Source organism: Protopterus annectens, chromosome 2.part1 (assembly GCF_019279795.1).
Source record: "Protopterus annectens isolate FY-2018-M chromosome 2.part1, PAN1.0, whole genome shotgun sequence".
Lineage (NCBI taxonomy): Eukaryota > Metazoa > Chordata > Ceratodontiformes > Protopteridae > Protopterus > Protopterus annectens.
Window position 1 is genome coordinate 626,082,991 of NC_056729.1, and position 20,124 is coordinate 626,103,114.

Genomic DNA, 20,124 nt, shown 5'->3' on the forward strand with positions numbered 1-20,124 from the left:
AAGGGAAGACGTCTCTGATCAACATTAGCAGAAAACTACGTTCTCTCATAAAAACATCCAAGGCCAACTTTGAGAGAAAAATTGCTAAGGACACTAAAGATAACCACAAAGCCTTCTTCAGCTATGTTAGAAACCTGGGCGGAAACCCTCAGATATGCTCAGAGTTGGTTCACAACAAAAAATACACTGAACCCACAGATATTGCTAATATTCTGGCTGACAGGTTCAGTGCAAATTTCTCGCCTCCTTCACCCCCAAAAGAAGAAATACTTATCCCAGCTGAATGTAATCTCCTTGTCGTCTCAGATGTCCAAGTGAGAACCGCCCTAAACAAAGCAAAAAACACAGCATCAATGGGACCTGATGGTATCCCGGGTGTTACGTGAACTCCAAGAGGAGCTAAACCCACACATAAAATGCTATTTAACCTTAGCCTTACTGGATATGTACCTGTACACTGGCGCACAGCAACAGTGGTCCCACTCCACAAGGGGGGTGCCTCTACAGACCCTGGAAACTACCACCCCATAAGATTAACTAGCCTGGTCTGCAAAGCTATGGAAAGAATCATTATGGAACTCATAAACAGAGGCATAGGGGACCTACAGATACTTGACCCCACCCAGTTCGGCTTTGTGAAGGGCAGATCCTGCCTTTTAAACCTGGTTGACTTTTTCGAAACAGTCACTAGAGCCATTGATGAGGGCAAAGCAGTCCATACAGCATACCTGGACTTGGCTAAGGCCTTCGACACAATACCCCACTCAGGCATCATAGATAAGCTAAACAGCTTAAAAGTAAACCCTTATGTCACTAGATGGGTTGCAAACTGGCTAAAGGACAGAACCCATAAAGTTAAAATCGCTGGAGCAATGTCAGACTCAAAGCCAGTCACAAGTGGTGTCCCACAGGGATCTGTCCTGGGACCCCTCTTGTTCGGCATTTATTTCTCAGATGTTAAAGCAAACATAGGAGGGCTGTGGCTGACAAAGTTCGCAGATGACTGCAAACTAGGTGCCATAGTCGATACACCAGCAGACACACACATCCTACAAAAGGCCTCACTGAAACGGACAACTGGTGCCAGTCACGGCCTTAAACTAAATGCCAAAAATGTATAGTCATCCCTTTGGAAAAACAAAGTACCCACAAATTATCACATAGACAGCAACCCACTGAGTACGGAAAAAGTAATCAGAGACCTAGGGACCCAAGTAGACAGCGACCTCTCATTTGACACCCACGTTGCCAAAGTGGTTAGAAAAGCATTCTACCTTGCACACCTCATCATGAAGGGATTCACATCCAGATCCAAGGATGTCATTGTACCCCTATATTCCTCCCTCATCAGACCCATGATTGAGTACAATGCCCCGTGTGGTATGTACCTCACCCGGCACTTGCAACAGCTGGAGAGACCACAAAAGTACCTCACCAAAAGGATCAAGGATTTCAAACATATGTCTTATTCCGCCAGACTAAAGAAACTTCAGCTCTATTCAGTAGCATACCGCCTGCTCAGAGGTGATCTCTGCCTGACGTACAAGGCCATGTCCAATCAGGATTTGATGGACATGCTCCACCTCAAAAAATCCAATTCCATCAGGACCACGAGAGCTAAAGACTTAAACCTCAGCACAAGTATGAATAGGACATGCTGGAGGGATAGATTCATAACCCAGAGGCTTCCCATGCTTTGGAACAGGATCCCAGTTCGTATTAGGCAGAGCCCCTCACTGACTCTCTTCAAGAGAAATCTTGATGAGTGGATGGGAGATTGAAAGTTTACCCCAGGGGTAACATCTGTGTCACTGCTAGACAGGGGCACAGTAAACTAATTCTATTATATAAGGGGACCTTCATTGTGTCACTACTAGACAGAGGCACAGTATTCTAGATTTATTCTGTACATTTTTGTACCATTTCATGGGGTGGCAAAAGCCACATCACTATGGCTAGGCTTACAAATGCCCCAGGGCAGATAGCCTAGTACTATACTATGAAACTATGAAACTATGAAATGTAGTTGATCAGTGTAGGATGTATCTTATACATTTTTAATCACTTTTTTTCCATGAATGTGGAATACTATCAAATACTTTTTTGTAGTAAGTCCATGTCATATTTAGATTTGTCCCCTTTTTACAGTTCTCCATTATAACTTTATTTAGCAACAGGTAGTCACTGGTTCTATATGACTTTCTTTTATTGCCCTTTTGTTCTACTGCCATGATTGAGTTTTCTTCTAAATGACTATAAAGTCTGTCAGCATAAATTCCAGTATATAGTTTATACATAGTTGAAAGGCAAGTTATCGGTCTATATGTTTTAGGATAGCTTGCAGGTTCACTCTTAAGTAGGAGCATTGGTTTTCCTGTTGTTAGCCAGGTTGGTGTCTGTTCAGGGTACCCATATAAATAATTCTTACTCATGGCTAAATCTTCATGCAAAGATGTTAATACTTTTAACCAGATATTAGGTACTGCATCTGGGCCTGGTTTTCTTCAATTAGAGGTTTTTCTTAACTTTGTTTCAATCTCTCTGGCTGTTATTTCATCCCATTTCATATCCTACACCATTGAACTTCTTAGACTTTCTTTTACTTCTTCTATCTATTTAGCGTATTTCATTGTTCCACTGGACCTTCATAAACACTTCTCCAAAATGTATCTATTTCTTCTTTTTTTGGTGGTCTTTCATTTTCTTTTACCTTGTTTCCCATTTCTCTATAAAACTTGTTTGGGTCATCAATAAATTGCTTATTTTGTACTTTTGCTTTATATTTATCGATGTATCTTCTAAGTTTTTCTGCCTGTGCTGATATTTTTAATGTATTATTTGTGATAGTGCATGATACATCCTGATCAGTTATAATACTGTACATTGCTTTTATCATGTCTGTATTTCTGTGTATTTTTGTTGATGTGTCCCTCTCCTATACTTTTCTAACAGTGACACTTCTTGTCTTAATTGCTTTATAGTTTTCTCTATTTGATACTTCCATGATGGTATTCAATTTCTCCCCTTCCTTTCCCTTACTACCCTGTGTTCTTGTGGTAAAATTTTATTTGTTATTAATTTAGCTGCACAGTAATATATCCCGTTTACTTCTGTTATATCACATGGATCTCTATGTCAGTCCTAATTACTGTGTTCATTTGTTTTATCAAATTTCTGACTTTTTGGGTTTTATTGATCATCTTCAGTCTATTTTTTTTCATTGATCTTAATATATCTAACTACTTCTATTAAATAAAGCAACTCTTCTCTTAGAGACAGATGCTTTCATGAGCCAACAGGTAAATTAGAGTTTAGTATTTCATATTCATTATTTTTACAGTAAATGTTTTTCAAATGTTTATACTTTGCATATAGACTATATCTGATGCATCATGTGTCTATAATGTCTCTTAATATGTTAAAAAGTTAGAGTAAATTTTATATATCTTTGGATGTAATACAGTTGTTCAAGATTCCCCATCAGATTAAACAATGTTCTAAAAAAATGGGTATGCTGTGTGATTACAAGGAGAAGATTGCCCTGCTTCATGTTTCCATATATGTTACAGATGGGCTATGTATGGATGTATTATTATTTTGTAAAATGGGCGAGGTTGAGAACGGTATCTGTTGTATGTATTTTGGATATAGTGGCATAGCCTGTGAAACATATTGCTAATTCTGCAGTATTATTATTTTTGTAAAATTGACAGAGGTTGAGAACTGTATCTGGTGTGTTTGTTTTGGATATAGTGGCATATTCTGTGAAATATTCTACTAATTGTTGGTCTCACTGATGATTAGGCTTGGCTCTATACATTTGATTGAAATTATTAGATACTTTTCTGGGTGTCATGATTGAAAACATCTAAGTTTTCTAGGGACATGGTTGGTAAGCAACAATTGTTAGGACTAAAAAACAATTAAACTCAAAATCTCACTCAATAAAATCAACTATCATTGTATTGCCTTTTACAGAACATTTTCCTTGACCATAGAACTTCATGTTAGGTTCCTGAATGTCAAGGATGAAATACCCATAAATAAGAACTCCATCATTCTGAGACACTTTAATTATCCATCAGTGGACTGGAGTATCTATACCTTCAACAAAGGATATGCACAAAAGTTTTTCGATGCATTATATATAAACTCAGTGGACCAGATTGTTACTAGCTAACTAGGGGACAAAATATTTTTGATCTTGCACTTGCAAATGTATCATTATTATGCACAACTTCATTAGTAACTTCCTCTCCATTTAAGTCAGACTGTAAGCTAGTCACCCTTTCCCTCAAACTATCTAAATCTCCTGAAAACAATAAATTGAAATGCAAAGATATCAAGCACAGATATCTCCTCATATTCTATGATAAAGTCTTGAAATTTACATTTAGCAGTTTCACTCCAGACATCATCTCAACAGATAGATTCAAAAAAGAGTTTTATAGCCATGTAAAAATATACAGAATTGATCACTATCTAGAAAATAAAATGTGAAATATAAAACAAACCGTCTTGGTGATCTGCTAACATAAAATCTACAGTAAAAGGGAATTAACTCATTAGACTATACAACAGATCTGAAGACTCTTCCATCACCCAAGTCCAGGGAAATAAGTCTATTAGTTCTAGTAAGGCAGCCCATGAACTTAGGATGGCATCTGAAGACAAGGACAATTACAAATCTTTCTTTAGTTATATTAGAAAACAAACAGCAGCCAATAATGTATAAAACCTATACTAAATGGCAAAACCTACTTGGACCTGGAGGACATTATCAAAATACTAGCAGATATATTTAGTGCAATTTTCACTTCTGACATGACTCTCAAAAGTCCTACAATCCTTGTATCTCTTAAGCCTTTCCATCATCACTAAAGAACATGTCCTGAAACAGTTGTCCAAGACTAAGACACACTTCTCTGTGAGACCAGATAATATACAAAATTGTTTTGTTCAGCCAAAAACAGTTCAAGGCCCAGCTTTGGTACAAGGGATGACTTACATTAGAGAAAAAAATCAAATGAAACATTGAAGGATCATATCAACTCAAATAATAAAAGGCTGGAAAAACAGAAGAAGCTTTAAGCAGCTATTCAGATGAACTGATAAAAATGCAAAAAAATCATAGGTCAAAATGATGAAAAAGCTGGCTGAGAATGAAACTTCTCAAGAAGAGCTATTTCAAAAAAGGTATAGTTAGAGGACACAAAAGAGAAAACCTGAGATTTTCTGCTGTACTAAAGAAATTGGAAGGAAAAGACTGCATTTGTTTTATGAAAGCACAAATAAGCAATGAAACTTGTGTTTCACAGCAGGATATGTTAATTGAATGGGCACACTGAGTATATGCTTCCAAATCTGGCCATGGGAAAGCAGCCAAGACCTGTATTAGTAAAGGTGCAATCATACCAGCAGAAAGATTTGATCCTGACAGAACTGTGGTAAAAGGGCAAAGTATTAAAAATTTGAGTCAGCTGAGCATTTCTGGAAAATGACTATTTACTGTCCACCAAGCAGAAGAGAAGAAAATGTATCCCAGCAATGTAGAAATTGCATCATGTTTAATGCCAATCAGTTAATTCTCAAACAAATGAATATGGTATGTGAGAGATGTATTGACACAATGCCACTGGTGGCAAAGCTCTCACATAAAAGCACTCCTAATGTTAATAAGGTTGTCAGTAGTACACACTCTACATCCACCAGACACAATTTAAAGCAGACACATAGACCCACATATGCTGAGGTACTTAAATGTAACCTTCTGAATTCCCAAAGACCTCCTAGATGTAGTACATGTAACAAACAACCCCAGATGCACGTTTTAAATACAACACCCACATCAATGTTAACAACCACATCTTATGGAGCCTCTATTTCTAAGCCCATAAGGCAAGCCACCAAAGAATCCAGCATTCTGGCCATTGGAGACTACATTGTGAGACACACTGATGACCATCTCACTAGGATGAGTAAGGAGAAAGTTATGATTAGTTGCTTATCAGATGCCAGGATCTGTCACATTATACATGCACTCAGGTTATTGGACCACAACTACCAGTATGACTCAGTCATAGTCCATGTGGTTGTAAATGACCTGAGATGTACCACCCAAGACTATATAAAGAGAGACTTCATGGAGCTCTTAGAATATGTGTTCAAGGCTGGTATGAGCCTAGAATTGAGCAGCATTTTACCTTCTTCAAGGATGATGCGACAATATGGACAAACATTGACTGACTTTAATAATTAACTTAGTTTCTGGTGTCATTCTAAGGAGGAGCAATATTTGGCAGCATAGAAAGAGATGGTCAACAGACCATGCTGCTTTGCCAGGGATAGTGTGTACCTCTCCCCTTTAGGCTTTCAAATATTAGCTAAAGCATTATTTTCCCCCATAGTGCCTTTTTTAGGGAATGCCAAACTGAAAGTTCTTCCAACATAGCAATTCATAGCCAGGAAAATCTAAAAGTAAAACTGCTCAATGCTAGGAGTCTAAACAGAGAACTCCACTACCTAGAAGCTCATATCACTCTAGAGAATGTTGATGTCAGTGCAGTCCCAGATACATGGTTTATAGCCATGGAAAGCACATTGACAGTGCAAGGTTATAATGCCTTCCACACATTTAAAACAGCTACTACACAGACAGAGAGTAAAGGTGGAGGTGTCTTGATTTATGTAAAAAAATATTTTTATTGCCTGCTACTAGTCTGCAAATAGCTATGTTACAACTGTAGTTTGGTCTGTTCAACTAGCCTGTTTTAGTTTGAACATCAGATTTTAGTCTGATGCATCTTTAGTCATAACTAGATCTTTTTGGTTTATAAAACTTGCTTGCTTTTGCCAATATTGTTGTATAGTAATTATTGCTAAATGCTGCACAAACCTCCTCCTCTCTACAAAATCTGCAACTAACCTTTTTTTTACATCCCCCATCCCCACTTATCTGTCTATACCTTCTTAGTCTTTCTCTTTTCCTCCCTGAACAATCCACCCTTATAACCTTATCTCTGTCTCTGTTTTTAATAACAGTTCCTTAAATACTGCACTGTGTCCTCCACCAGCCTAAAGTGTTCATCCTGGACTTTTCTCCCACATTATCACGAGAGTCCTTGATTGCTGACCTGCTGGGACCCAGTACCTTGTAATAGAAACTAACATACACAAACTCAGTCCTCAGTGTAGGTTATCTTTGTGTAGATGTTTAAAAAATATCCTCCAGTTGTCTACTGCTAAAAGCAAGAGATGCACACACCATGGAACCCACTCCCCTTCCCCTCTAGAATTGTCTGTCTCCAGTAGTTAAATCCCTCACTAAACGATTTTTAGGGCTATTTAATTTAAATTTACCCTTGCCTGGCTAAACTGCTACCACATATAATATATAACCACTCTGGCTTGAAAACTGCTTCAAACCACTTAAACTGTAAATATACTGACCTGAATAGCTGGTACTACTCATTGTTTTTTTGTTCTCATGGTCTGCTTTGAGTCATGGCTCAACCCGCTCCATTCACCCTCACTTCACTCGGGCTCACTCTGTTCTCTTACCCTACCCCCATTCCCACCCACCCCACTTTCCTTAGGTTTATACACTCTAACCACGCCCTTCACCTCTCATGGGCAAATCAACAGTCACCATCAATTAAATTAACTTCAACCACTCCCTGCTACTTGTCCAACACAAATAATATATAACCTTTAGCTAATCCTCTCAATGGTCCATAACTAAATTCATACTCAACCTTACTATTAAAATATATAACCCCATACTACCTTCTTACAACCCAGGGTATAAATTTACATACTATCACTAGCACCAACATACATATCAACTAATTCCAGCTTAAACCAGCTTAAATATGTATGAATTTAACATGTCAACAATCTTAACCTATATACTACTTACATCTATTACATCATACTACCACACTAATCCCACACAAATGCCTCATCATGCCACTAATAACACTATAGATGCAAAAACAACACATTTAAACCTCCATAGCCACCTCTCCTTCTTTCACATACATCTCCTTCACCACATCCCATGCACTCTAATGCCAGCACATCATGCCAACAAACCATTCTTAAGATACCACTTCTATATTACTAACATCTTCTACAGCATAGTGCAAATCACCTTCAATCTAAATGTTCATCCCAACCCTGGCCCTAACAACCTCATCAACCACCCAGCAATGAAACACTCCACTCACCACTTCACACCTCCCCCAAAAAACATCCAACCTCCTTCTGCTTAACATAAACATTAGAAACATCACAAACAAGATCTCAGAACTAGACACCTTTCCCTCTACTCTCCAGACATTGTCCTCCTTACTGAAACATGGCTAAAACTGGATACAACTACCAATGAAATAATCCCCCTGGATATAACTTAGTAAAGATAGAACAAGCAATAAAGGGGAGTTGTCATCCTATTTAAGAACCACTTAAACATTGACATAGTGGATTTTCCTTTACCTTTATTAACAACAGCAGAAGTAATAATCATTAAACTATATATGAATACTAAAAAAACATAAACCTCATAGGCTGCTACCTTCCACCGGGCAACAACATAGATACTGTGGAAAACCTAACTCACTGTCTCAAGAAACAATAATTCTAGGAGATTTTGATATTGATTGGCTGACATGTAACTCCTCCAATCTAACAAACTATATCAACCTCCATGGTTTTTTACAACTTATCCAAACCCCAACTAGAGTTGAAAAAACAACTAAAAGGAAATCTATAGTGGATTGGATATTGTCAAACAGACCAGAAAGACTTAGGATCCCCCAGACAGCCTCAGTGACCACCTACCAACCTACCTTATCAGAAACCAAACCCATCTTGCAAAACCCACCAATTATAAACAAATACATAGCAAAAAAATGTTTAACCTTAACAATTTTATTGCCGCTCTAGCAAGTTGCAGCTGACACCCCTTGAAAACACTTCCCCTAGATGACACTGTATCCTACATTAACTCAACATTCTTCAACATACTAGACCATCAAACACCCCCAAGAACCATCAGAATTAAAGCTAACTATACCCCCTGGTTATCCACAGAGACTAGATATCTACTACATAACAGGGACAGCACCTGGGTAAATTGGAAGAAAACAGGTACCTCTACTGATAAACAAAAATATCTTGAGTTTAGGAATAAGACAAAGAAAATAATTAAAGGAAAGAAAACAAACTACTGGCTTAACATTCAAAGCAGATACCAAACCAATCCTAAAAAAATTGGGCAACCATCAAGAATATACTTAAACCAGGTAAAGCCAGTGCCTCTGCCCTTTCCACCACTGATAGCTCAACAAACATAGCAACTCAGTCCAACAAATTCTTTACAGATCCCATCCTAGCTCTAGCAAACTCTCAAAAGCCTTCTACTACTCTCATGACAACCAAAAACATCACTACTGAACATTGTATATCGCTATAACCTGTCCCTATCTCCACTATTAAAAAGATGCTCAACAAGCTAAACTCCTCACCTCTTTCCGCAGATAAACTACTGGCCAAATTCTTAAAGATTGCCACTGATGCAATAGCTTATCCTGTAACTATTCTCATTAATCTCTCCATAACTGAAACCCTAGTCCCTCACCTTTGGAAAATCTCCATCACCCCACTCCACATGGGAGGCAACTCTAAAGAACTAACTACCGACCAATAGCCATACCCTCACGCATCTCCAAAACACTTGAAAGGTGTGTGCACACACAAATTATGACTTTTATAATCTCTCACAACCTACTCTCAAAGACACAACATGGTTTTAGACCATCACATAGCACTATGACAGCCCTTATATCATTCACACAGACAGTTAACAACCACAGGAAAAAATGGAAAATACGTCTCGGCTATATTCCTAGACCTTTCCAAGGCTTTCAACATGGTTAATCATTAAAAAATCATCACGACTCTCTCCGAATTAAATCTAAGCACTTCCACCATTTCTTGGTTTGGAAATTACCTAACAGGCCAACAATAGGCAGTAAAATGGCACCAGAAATTCTCCCTTCTTCTACTAGTCTCTCTAAGAATCCCACAGGGTTCCATTCTAGGACCAGTGCTATTTTCTGTTCTTACTAATAACCTTCATCCTGCCACCCTTATTGCTTCTGTCATCCAAAATGCAGATGACACAACACTAACCTGTGCTTCCCCCTCCATCCAGACACTGCTACAACAAACACAATCCTCCTTTCTTGCTGTCAAAACATGGCTATCTGATTCACAACTAATATTAAACCCCAATAAAACTAAGCTTCTTCTCTTTCCACCCACACAGCATTCTTGTCATAACATCACATTTAGTATCACCTCCAACAATAGCACAGTCATATCTCTTGTTAATAACACCAAACTCCTAGGAGTTGAAATAAACAGCAACATGCAATTTGACATACATACATCCAATATCATTAAGAAAGTACATAAAAACTTTCCAGGATATACAGAAACAAACAATTCCTAAGTAGCACCACCAGAGCCACTATTGCACAGACCCATCTCATCTCCACTCTTTTGTATGCTTCACCAATCTTCACCAGTCTTAGAAAATCTGACCATACCAAGCTGCAAGTATGTTATAATAAAATTGCAAAATTTGCAACCAATACTCCCCACAGTGCACACCACTGCACTCCCCTCAAAACACGTAATTGGCTTCAACTTCCCCATCTCATTCTTTATAATCAACTTATACTAACCCACAAACTACTTTACTACCCTGAAAAAATACCTGCTCTGCAAAACATTATTCATCTAAGCACCAAAACTGGAGTCTTAAGATCCAATCAAAAACGCCTATTAGAAGTAACCAAACCCAATAATTTTGCAGGTATATCCCTCTATAGCAACACTTTTGCCAAGCATTGGAAAAACCTTCCCCCCAACATCACATCTACTACTTCCATTATCTCCTTCAAGAAGTCCTTAAAATCTCACCTACAACAATCATGGCTTTGTAGCTGTTGCAACCCTGATTAACTCTTCTTCTCTGCCTACTGCTCTATTACCAATACCCTCACTCTCCACACCTTGCTACCCCACTAAACTACCTTTCTTCTGGCACTCACCTACTGGTTCTAACCCCCTCCAACTTTCCTTGTCTACTCCTATTACCTTTTTAACCTCAACTCCACCTTCAACAATCATGGCTCTATTACTGTATCACCCAAATATTATCTGACTACGTTCTACTGTACTACATACTCTCTCTCTCTCTATCTCTACACTGCAACCCCACTAATATATGTTCTCCCTTCTCTGTCCTACTTTCATTAAACTCTCTCACTACATCACATCCCCACTATTGTTTCCTCTCTCTTCTCTGTCCTACTTGCAATAAGCCATCACCTCATCATGTATGTCATCTTGTAACACATCATTCTTTTGAGATCCTCCCAACCAGCATACTATACCAATAATTTATCTAAATTTAACCAAGAGCTCATAGAAAATGTTATAAGTCTAAAATTAAATACATCACAGAAATAATCTTAGCTACTTCAATCAAGGCAGAGTGTCTTTGGTAATCTCTATATATCTCTAAATGTGTTATGTAAACTTATTATTTCTAAATGTGTATGTAAACTCTATGTATCTCGTATGCATGTATCCCACTCTAATATCACCCACCCCATCCAATCACTACCTTTCTTTCCACCCCACTAACTACCTAGATTATAAAGCTCAGATGCTCATAAGCCTAGTACTTATTATACAGCAGGAACTTCTTATTGTAACATTTGTTAATGTCTGTTATGTACTTCACGGATAAAGATTCTAGTTGTCTACTGATGTACTATGTTCTTCATCTGTAAATATGTTTGTAATTAATTGCTATGTTAAATTGTTAATCGCAATGTAATCCAGTGTAACTACTGTCTGTTTATTTTAACTGTGGAGCTTTTCTCCCCCGGCCTCTGCTGAAAATGGACCTATGTCCAGTCGGACACTCCTGGTCAACAAATGTAAATAAATAAATAAATAAATAAATAAATAAATAAATACATAAATACATGTATTTCAAAGTGAGTGGTGTGACTATAACTGCCAAATGTTAAAAGTATGTAAATGGTATTACCTGTATCTGGAACTTTTCTCCCTGGGCCTCTGCTGAAAAAAGGACCTTTGTCCAGTCAGACTTTCCAAGTAAACAAATGTAAAATAAAATAAATAAATATACATCAAGGCCAGTCAAACAGGACAATACACTTGAGCTTCTCCACATTCAAAAGACCATAGGCAAAATCCAATACCTCTTCCTTGAAATCTATAGGTCCCACCTCTATGACCCAGGAAACCCATAGCATGTATTTAAGCTTATTGGAAACACTCACCATCCAACCCAATACCATATTCATGAGTGACTTTAATTACCTCATTATTAACTGGGAATCATATATGACACCCAACATACAGGCATAACGATTCCTGGATTTTGTAAACACAAACTTCCTGGACCAGATTGTCAATACACCAACAATGCAACCATATTGGATCTGGTCCTCATTTATGTGGGTGAGTGCTGCAAACTCCCTAGGGTAATGTTTTCTCTGGTAAGGTCAGACCACAAAATGGTCTCCTTTGAAGTAAAAATAGAACCTGTAACTCCAGTTAACCTTGGAATATTCAGAAACTACTCCATGGCTAACTTCCTACTATTAAGTGATAATCTGTCAAAATTTCAAGCCCCCATAAATTGTGAGAACACTGCTGCCTACACGGAATTGTTCACAGAAACCTTATACAAGCATATTAATAGCTGGATAGAGGCAGCTGTGCCATCAGGAAGAAGTAGAGAACTAACTTAAAGAACAAGCCACCATGGTGGAATCCCAACATTGATAGGCTGTATAACTCAAATAAGAAAATTGTGGCAAATATTAGGAGGTGAAGCACCCAGCAGGATAAAAGCACCATCAAACTAAACAAACAACGTGGAGGACAAATAAAGTTTACCACAGCCACATGTGAAGTAAAGTTGGCCTCCCAGACCAAGAACAACCACAAGACATTCTTTAGCTATGTCCGCAACATCAAAGGCAATACACAGCTATGTGCACAGCTCATTGTAAAAGGAGCCACCTATACTGAGCCAGATATAGGAAACCTACTAGCTGTTAAATTCAGCTCCAACTTTACCCCTATCTCCCCATCAACCTTCCCTCAGGAAATACCATTAAATATAACTCCCCCTGCTGTCACTAGGGAACAGGTTCTTAATACTCTTAGTAAGGCCAAGAACACTGCATCAATGGGCCCAGACAATATCCCAGAAAACATTCAAAATAGCATGAAACATGATCTATCAGGCCCTTTAGAATTGCTGTTTAACTGTAGCCTCCAAACAGGCGTTGTGCCTCATGATTGGAGAACAGTAACAGTCATCTCAGTTCATAAAGGTGGGCTATCTACAGACCCTGGGAGCTACAGACCCATAAATCTCACTACTCTCATTTGCAAAGTCATAGAAAGAATTATCATGGAAATGATCAATAATGGCATAGGAAACCTCCATACACTGGACCCAACCCAATTTGGTTTCATCAAGGACAGGTCATGCGTACTTAATCTGGTGGACTTCTTTGAGAAGGTCACCAAAGCAATGAATGAGGGCAAAAATGGTTTACACTGGCTACCTTGACCTGGCTAAGGCATTTAACACAATACCCCACTTGGGTATTGTTGACAAACTTAAGACGTTAGGTACAAGCCCTTATGTAACCCAGTGGATAGCCACTGGCTCACAGACAGCACCCAGGAGGTTAGAACTGGAGAGTTCACCTTCATAACGAGATCAGACACAAATGGAGTCCTTCAGGGATCAGTCCTGGGATCACTCCTTTTTTTGACATTTACTTGTCCGAAGTCAAGGCCAATGTCAGTTGCTTCCAGCTGACTACATTTCAGTTGATTGCAGATTAGGAGCTGTCGTTGGATTACCCACCAACAATGTTCTCCAGAAAGGGCTGACACAGACAAACAACTGGATCCAGAGCCATGGATTAAAACTAAATGCCAAGAAATGCATAATAGTATCCTTCAGGAAGTCATCCACCCCTGGTAACTATCATATTGACAAATCAGTAGTCAAGGAATTGGGGACACACATAAACAGTAATCTAGTCTTTGACTATCATGTGCCCACAGTAGTGAGGAAATCATTCTGTGTTTTACAACTTATAAACAAAGGTATGGCATTTAGGTCCAAGGAAGTTATTGTTCCACTGTATTCAGCATTCATCAGACTTATGATTAAGTGCAATGCCTCTTTGCTATGTACCTAACCAGGCATATCCAACACTTGGAATGTCCACAGAGGTTGCTCACTAAAGGAATACAGTGTATAAGTAACATGTCCTATGCAGATCATCTCAAGACCCTATCCCTGTGTTCTCTCTCCTACAGGCTGTTGAGAGGAGATCTATGCCTGGCATACAACCATTGTCAGACCCCTCTCTTATGGTCTTCCTGCATATCCACAAACCAAACAGCACCAGAATTAGCAGTTCTAAAGACTTAAACTTTGCCTGTGATATAAATAGGACCTGCTGGAAAGACAGGTATGTATCCCAGACACTACCCCATCTATGGAACAGGCTCCCCATCCATGTAGAGCAGAGTTCCTCCCTAACCCAATTCACGTGTAACTTGGACAATTGAATAGGAAGCATGAAATTCATCCCTAGTTTGTCACCTATGTCTCTAATGTACACAGGTAAACTGTAAATGGTTCACCTCCCAAGCCCCTGCTTTCACTTATCAAAGGCACCAGAACCTGTCTGAGATTTGGGATGCATGGCTAGGCTTAAAAAGGCCCTTGTGGTCATTAGCCTAGTAAACACCTATGAAACTATGAGCAATCAGAGAATGATGAGAGGAAGGTGTAAGATTCAAGCTGCTGTATCTACTTGTCTTCAGAATAGTTTATCCTGGAGGATCAAAGATGTTTTGTGACACAAGGCAGGCTAAGGATGAAATACAAACATTTGTCCAACAAAAATTGAGCCATCAAACAGAAGGTGACTCTGGTTCTCAATCCTTTGAAAATAGAGCTCTTAGAGAGACTTTGCCAGTGAAACATTTTCCAATGTTCAAAAGGAAAATGCTTGAAACCTGGACAAAAGCACAGGAGCTGACTAGAAGAATTGGGGGTACCTAGCATGTGAAACAGATTCTGATGTTAGGAGATGGAGATGAACAGGAATAAGCAACAGTGAAATTAGTGAATAAATGTGAGACTGTAAATCATCAGTCACATTTGTGAAATATGGCTTTGCAAGAAAGTGGCTGAGAAAAATTAGACTTTTATTGACTGTGTTAAACTTGTGGGTGAACTAAAAAGCATATACCTCACTTCATGTCATTAATGTTTCGAATGCCACAAAAATAAAGGAAAAGTAACTGTAAATAAAACAATTTTTGTTCTTAACATTATTTATATAAAACATTTTATGATATAATTTGTATGTTATATAGTAAAGCAGATTTGTGTAGAATGTATTCAAAGGCATCTAAAATGAGGGGGTAGTTCTTTTCAGTGATTGTTGTATGTGGTAAAGATATTAAAGTAAACAAGTACTTTCTAATAGTTTTAATAAATTTGGGCATTACAATGTTAAAAGAGAAAAAGGCTGAAGAAAAGCATGTTTTTGTTATGTGGTAATCTTGGGCTGTTGGGGTGGGGATGGAGTGTAACAGTGGCTTGATTGTAATATATGTAGAGTTGAGATGTTGGCTACATACTTTATAAAGGACTATAAGCTGAATTCCTTCCCTGGGTCTAGATTGTGCTTTGCTAGGACCATTCTCTAGGGAATCCTGGACCCTTCTACTTCAACCTCCCAAATATAGTTAGCTTCAGTAATCTACCCCTATAGCTAAGAGTACTGCAGCAGGTAAGAACATAATACAGTTGTATAAGTTGAAATTAGCATAACTGTAGATGTTCAAATGATCACTGCTGCAATAGCCACCCCCACCCTCTTATTTTTGGTGTGTTTTTTATGCCAGGGTGTGGACATTTTTATTTATTTATTTATTTATTTGTTATTTCTAGCCTTGTCCTTTCAGGGATGAGCCTCCCTCTCTCTTCTGCCAGGAAAGTTCTTTAGGGCATTGCACCCAGACTCATCTTTTAGTCTTCTCAGTTTGAGCTGCTTAACATTGGGGGTGCATGGAAGGTGCCCTGAAGCTTTGGAAGCTGACCAGTGGATATAACGCATATAGCTAAGCCTACTGAATCACTGACCATTCAAGCATATACTGTTACGGTAAGTTAAACTTACAAAACTGTACTTTATGGAGATCATTTATATGGTTTCTTATCAGATGAAATAGGAAATTCCATGGAGAAAAAGATCTTGCTATATTGCTTGAAAATACTATGGTAGACAGATATTGCTCTTCATGATTTAATTTATAAAGTAATTTATGAATTTCTAGGGGGGGTTTGGTTGATACAGGAAATTCTACAAAAGGAGATATAACAGGCTACATTACCAGAAAATATTGTTGCACTCAGACATTGCTGTAACAGAGTTAATTAATTTATTTATTTACATTTGTTAACCGGGAAATTCCGACTGGAAGCAGGTCCTTTTTCAGCGGATGCCCAGGGAGAAAAGCTCCACATCATGTACATGATAAATAGAGATACAAAGTTGCAGCAATAGTAAACAACATTACAGGTTGTTGGGTTTACTACAATAACAAGATATTGATTATCAACAGTATATGCAGTAAATGTTGCAAGTTAAGATAGTTTCTTGTCATTTATAGTATTAGTAACAAAGTTGTCAGACAAGATGTTAAAGTATGTAAAGACAACTAGCTATTTCTGACTGTGGTTAGTAGTGGCGGTAGTATAGTTGGGTTAAGAGTCTAGGTGGGGGGTAAGGGTGGGGTGTTAGTCTGGATTAGAACAAGGACAAAGCCAGTGCAAATTTAAGTGGAATTTGAGCACAGTCTTGAAAAGGCTGCTGGAAGGTAGAATAGTTATAGAGGGTGGAAGAGTGTTCCAAAGTTTAGATATGGTACATGAGAATATGGCTTCTCCTGCTGAGTTTTTGGGTTTGATAACAGTGAGTAGATTTTTGTTGCTTGATCTTAGGGGCCTAATGGATTGATAGGGTTGGAGAAGGGTTTGAAGGGAAGGGATGTTAAGGGGGCATTTAATAATTTTATGAGCAAGGGTGAGTTGATTAAAGTGAAGGAGTTGTGGGAGTTCTAGCCAGTTTAGTTCTTTAAGGGAGATACAATGACGGCTATGGTAGGAGGTTCCAGTGGCAAATTTAGCAATTTCGTTGTAACAAGCATCCAGCTTGTGTAGATCTGTCTATTTAAGGTTGGTAAGTATATGGGATGCATAAAGTAAGGTGGAGATTAGCTGGAAATTAGCTATGGAGATTCTAGCCATCTTGGTTAGGAATTGGCAGCTTCGATATAATGCACCAAGTTCCTTGTGAACTATTTTATTGTGAGAGATATGTGGGTGTCAAATCTAAGTTTGTTGTCTGTTTCCACACCGAGTAGTTTTGTGTGTTCTGATGGAGAGATGATGGTATTGTCTTTGGCAAGAATGTTGAAGTGGGGGGTGTTTTTAGTGGCTTTGGAAGGTTGGAACAGGAGAGGTTTTGTCTTACTTGGGTTGAGTAGCAGCTGAGCATTGGATAGCCAGATTTCTACAGAAGAGAATGATTCCTGTGTGATTTGTTGTAGTTCTAGTAGAGTGGGGGCAGAGCAGACAAAAGTAGAGTCATCTGTGTACTGTAGAAGAAATGCTTGTGTGGTGGCAGTATGTAGGTTGTTAGTGAAAAGTGAGAATAGCAGAGGGCCAAGGATAGACCCTTGGGAACTCCAAGAGTAACTGGGAGGTGAGGTGATAGGATATCATCCCAGATTATTGATTGCTGGCATCCCTGTAGATAGCTGTGGAACCAATTGCATGCTGATTTGAGAAGGAGAGGCTGGGGAGAGTAGAGAGTAGTAGCTGATGAGATGCCATGTCAAAGGCCTTTGAGAGATCTAGAAATACAGCAGTAGAGAAGAGGCCATTGTTTTTGTGATGAAGTATAGTGTTGGTGAAGGAGGGCAGAGTGGAGGTAGTGCTGTGATATGGCCTGAAACCATGTTGGGTTTTGGAGAGGAGATTATTAGCTAGGAGGTAGTTGGAGACCTGGGTGTTGATACATTTTTCAAGTATCTTGGAGAGAGGAGAGAAGATAGCAATAGGGTGGCAATTGGAGAGGTCGGTGGAGGGGGTGCCTTTGTGGAGGGGAATGATGTGGGATATTTTCCATATGAAGGGAACATAGCCTTCTGTTATGGAATGGGTGATTAGAATTGAAATTGCTAGGCTAGTGTATCAGCTACAGTTTTCAAGTATTCAGAGTGGAGGTTGTCAGCTGCGAGTTTGGCGGGTTTAAGTTTTGACAATAGTCTTTTTATGTTGGAGGTAGGTACTGAGGTGAAGAAGAAAAGAGGAGTAGGGGGTTTAGTTTCAGTGAAGTGTTTGTTGAAGGATTCAGCAATACTGCTGGAAGAGGGGGAAATGGATGGCTGGGGGGTATCAACCTTCCCTGGGTGGAGGATAGTGTTAATAGTGGACCAGAATTGCTTAGGGTTGTGGTTGGGAGAGTTTAGGGTGGATTTATAGTAGAGGGATTTGTCTAATTTTTATATGCTTTTTGGCTTTATTGTGCAGTTCAATGAATGATTGCCTATCTAAGTTATTTTTGTTAGTTGCCAGTGCTCCCAGGTCTTATCTCTGGATTTCATTAGGGATCTGGTGGTCTTTTGTAACCATGGGGCACGCCTGGATCTGACTTTGGCATTTCTTGCAGGAGCATGGGTGTTTATGATGGAGAGGAAGGTACTGTTGAAGAAGTGGGCAGCCTCATCTAGGTTGAAGTATTTTAGTGGTGACCAGTTAATTTTCTGTAAGGAAGAGATGAAAGAGTTGGGGTTGAAGTTAGACTTGTTCCGTATTTGCCTATGGATAATGGGCTTCAGACTTTTTGTGTGGTGCTGAATTAGGAAAGTGGGGGAGTGATCACTAAGACTGTCAGGTAAGCAGCCTGCTAGGTAAGAATGAGGGGCTTTGTTGACTAGGATCCAGTCAAGTAAGATATGATTGTTAGGGTTTTGTTGATTCAGGTAGGGGATTGAATGAATTGAGTGAACCTATGGATATTAAGGTGAATGGTTTGGAGACTGTTATTACAGGATAGCCAGTTGATGTTAAAGTCACTGAGAACGATGGTTTCCTGGGGTAGAGATGGAGTAACCCAGCTCAGGAGATCTTCTAGGGGTGTAATATTTTGTCCTGGTGGGAAATAGCACCCTATGATATTGATTGTTTTGTTTGGGTTTAGTTTGAGATTGGCATAAAGGATCTATTTGTTAATGGAGAATAGTGATTGTATTTGCTATAGTAAATTGCATAGGAAAAAAATCTTCAGCATCTCTCTCAATAAGGACACTGCAGCAGATGGATATTGCTGTTACTAAGTTAAGTTATAGAGCTGTTCATCAGTGATGAAGAAAGCTTGTGGTAATATAAGTAATTAGATAAAAACAAACAACAGCCATAGACTGCCTTAGATAGTGATTGTTGCATACCAGATATAGTGATGCAGTTTTGAAGTATTATAATGGTATAGACATATGCACAAAAGGAAATGGAAGTGACTCCTGTGAAATTCATAGCAATCAGTGTACATAAAAGGACATTTCCAGTGCAATAGACTATTAGAGTGTTATTCATCAGACAGATTCATCACCCAGAGACACATGTGAGGCAGAGCACCTTGCTGGCTTTGTTCAAGAGAAATCTTGACCAATGGATGGATAACCTCAGTGTCACTGCTTGACAGAGGCACAGCAAAATAATGGGCATAGTATCCTTCAAAGTACAGATAGCCTAGCATGAACCTATGAACCTATTCACACCTGCTATTTGGTAACAAGCATTGGAGTGGGATATCCAGAGAACTCATAATATGCAGTATCAGAAGATGTTATCCTAGCAATGTAAGCACCTACACAATTTGCAGAACATCCTGTACAAGCTAA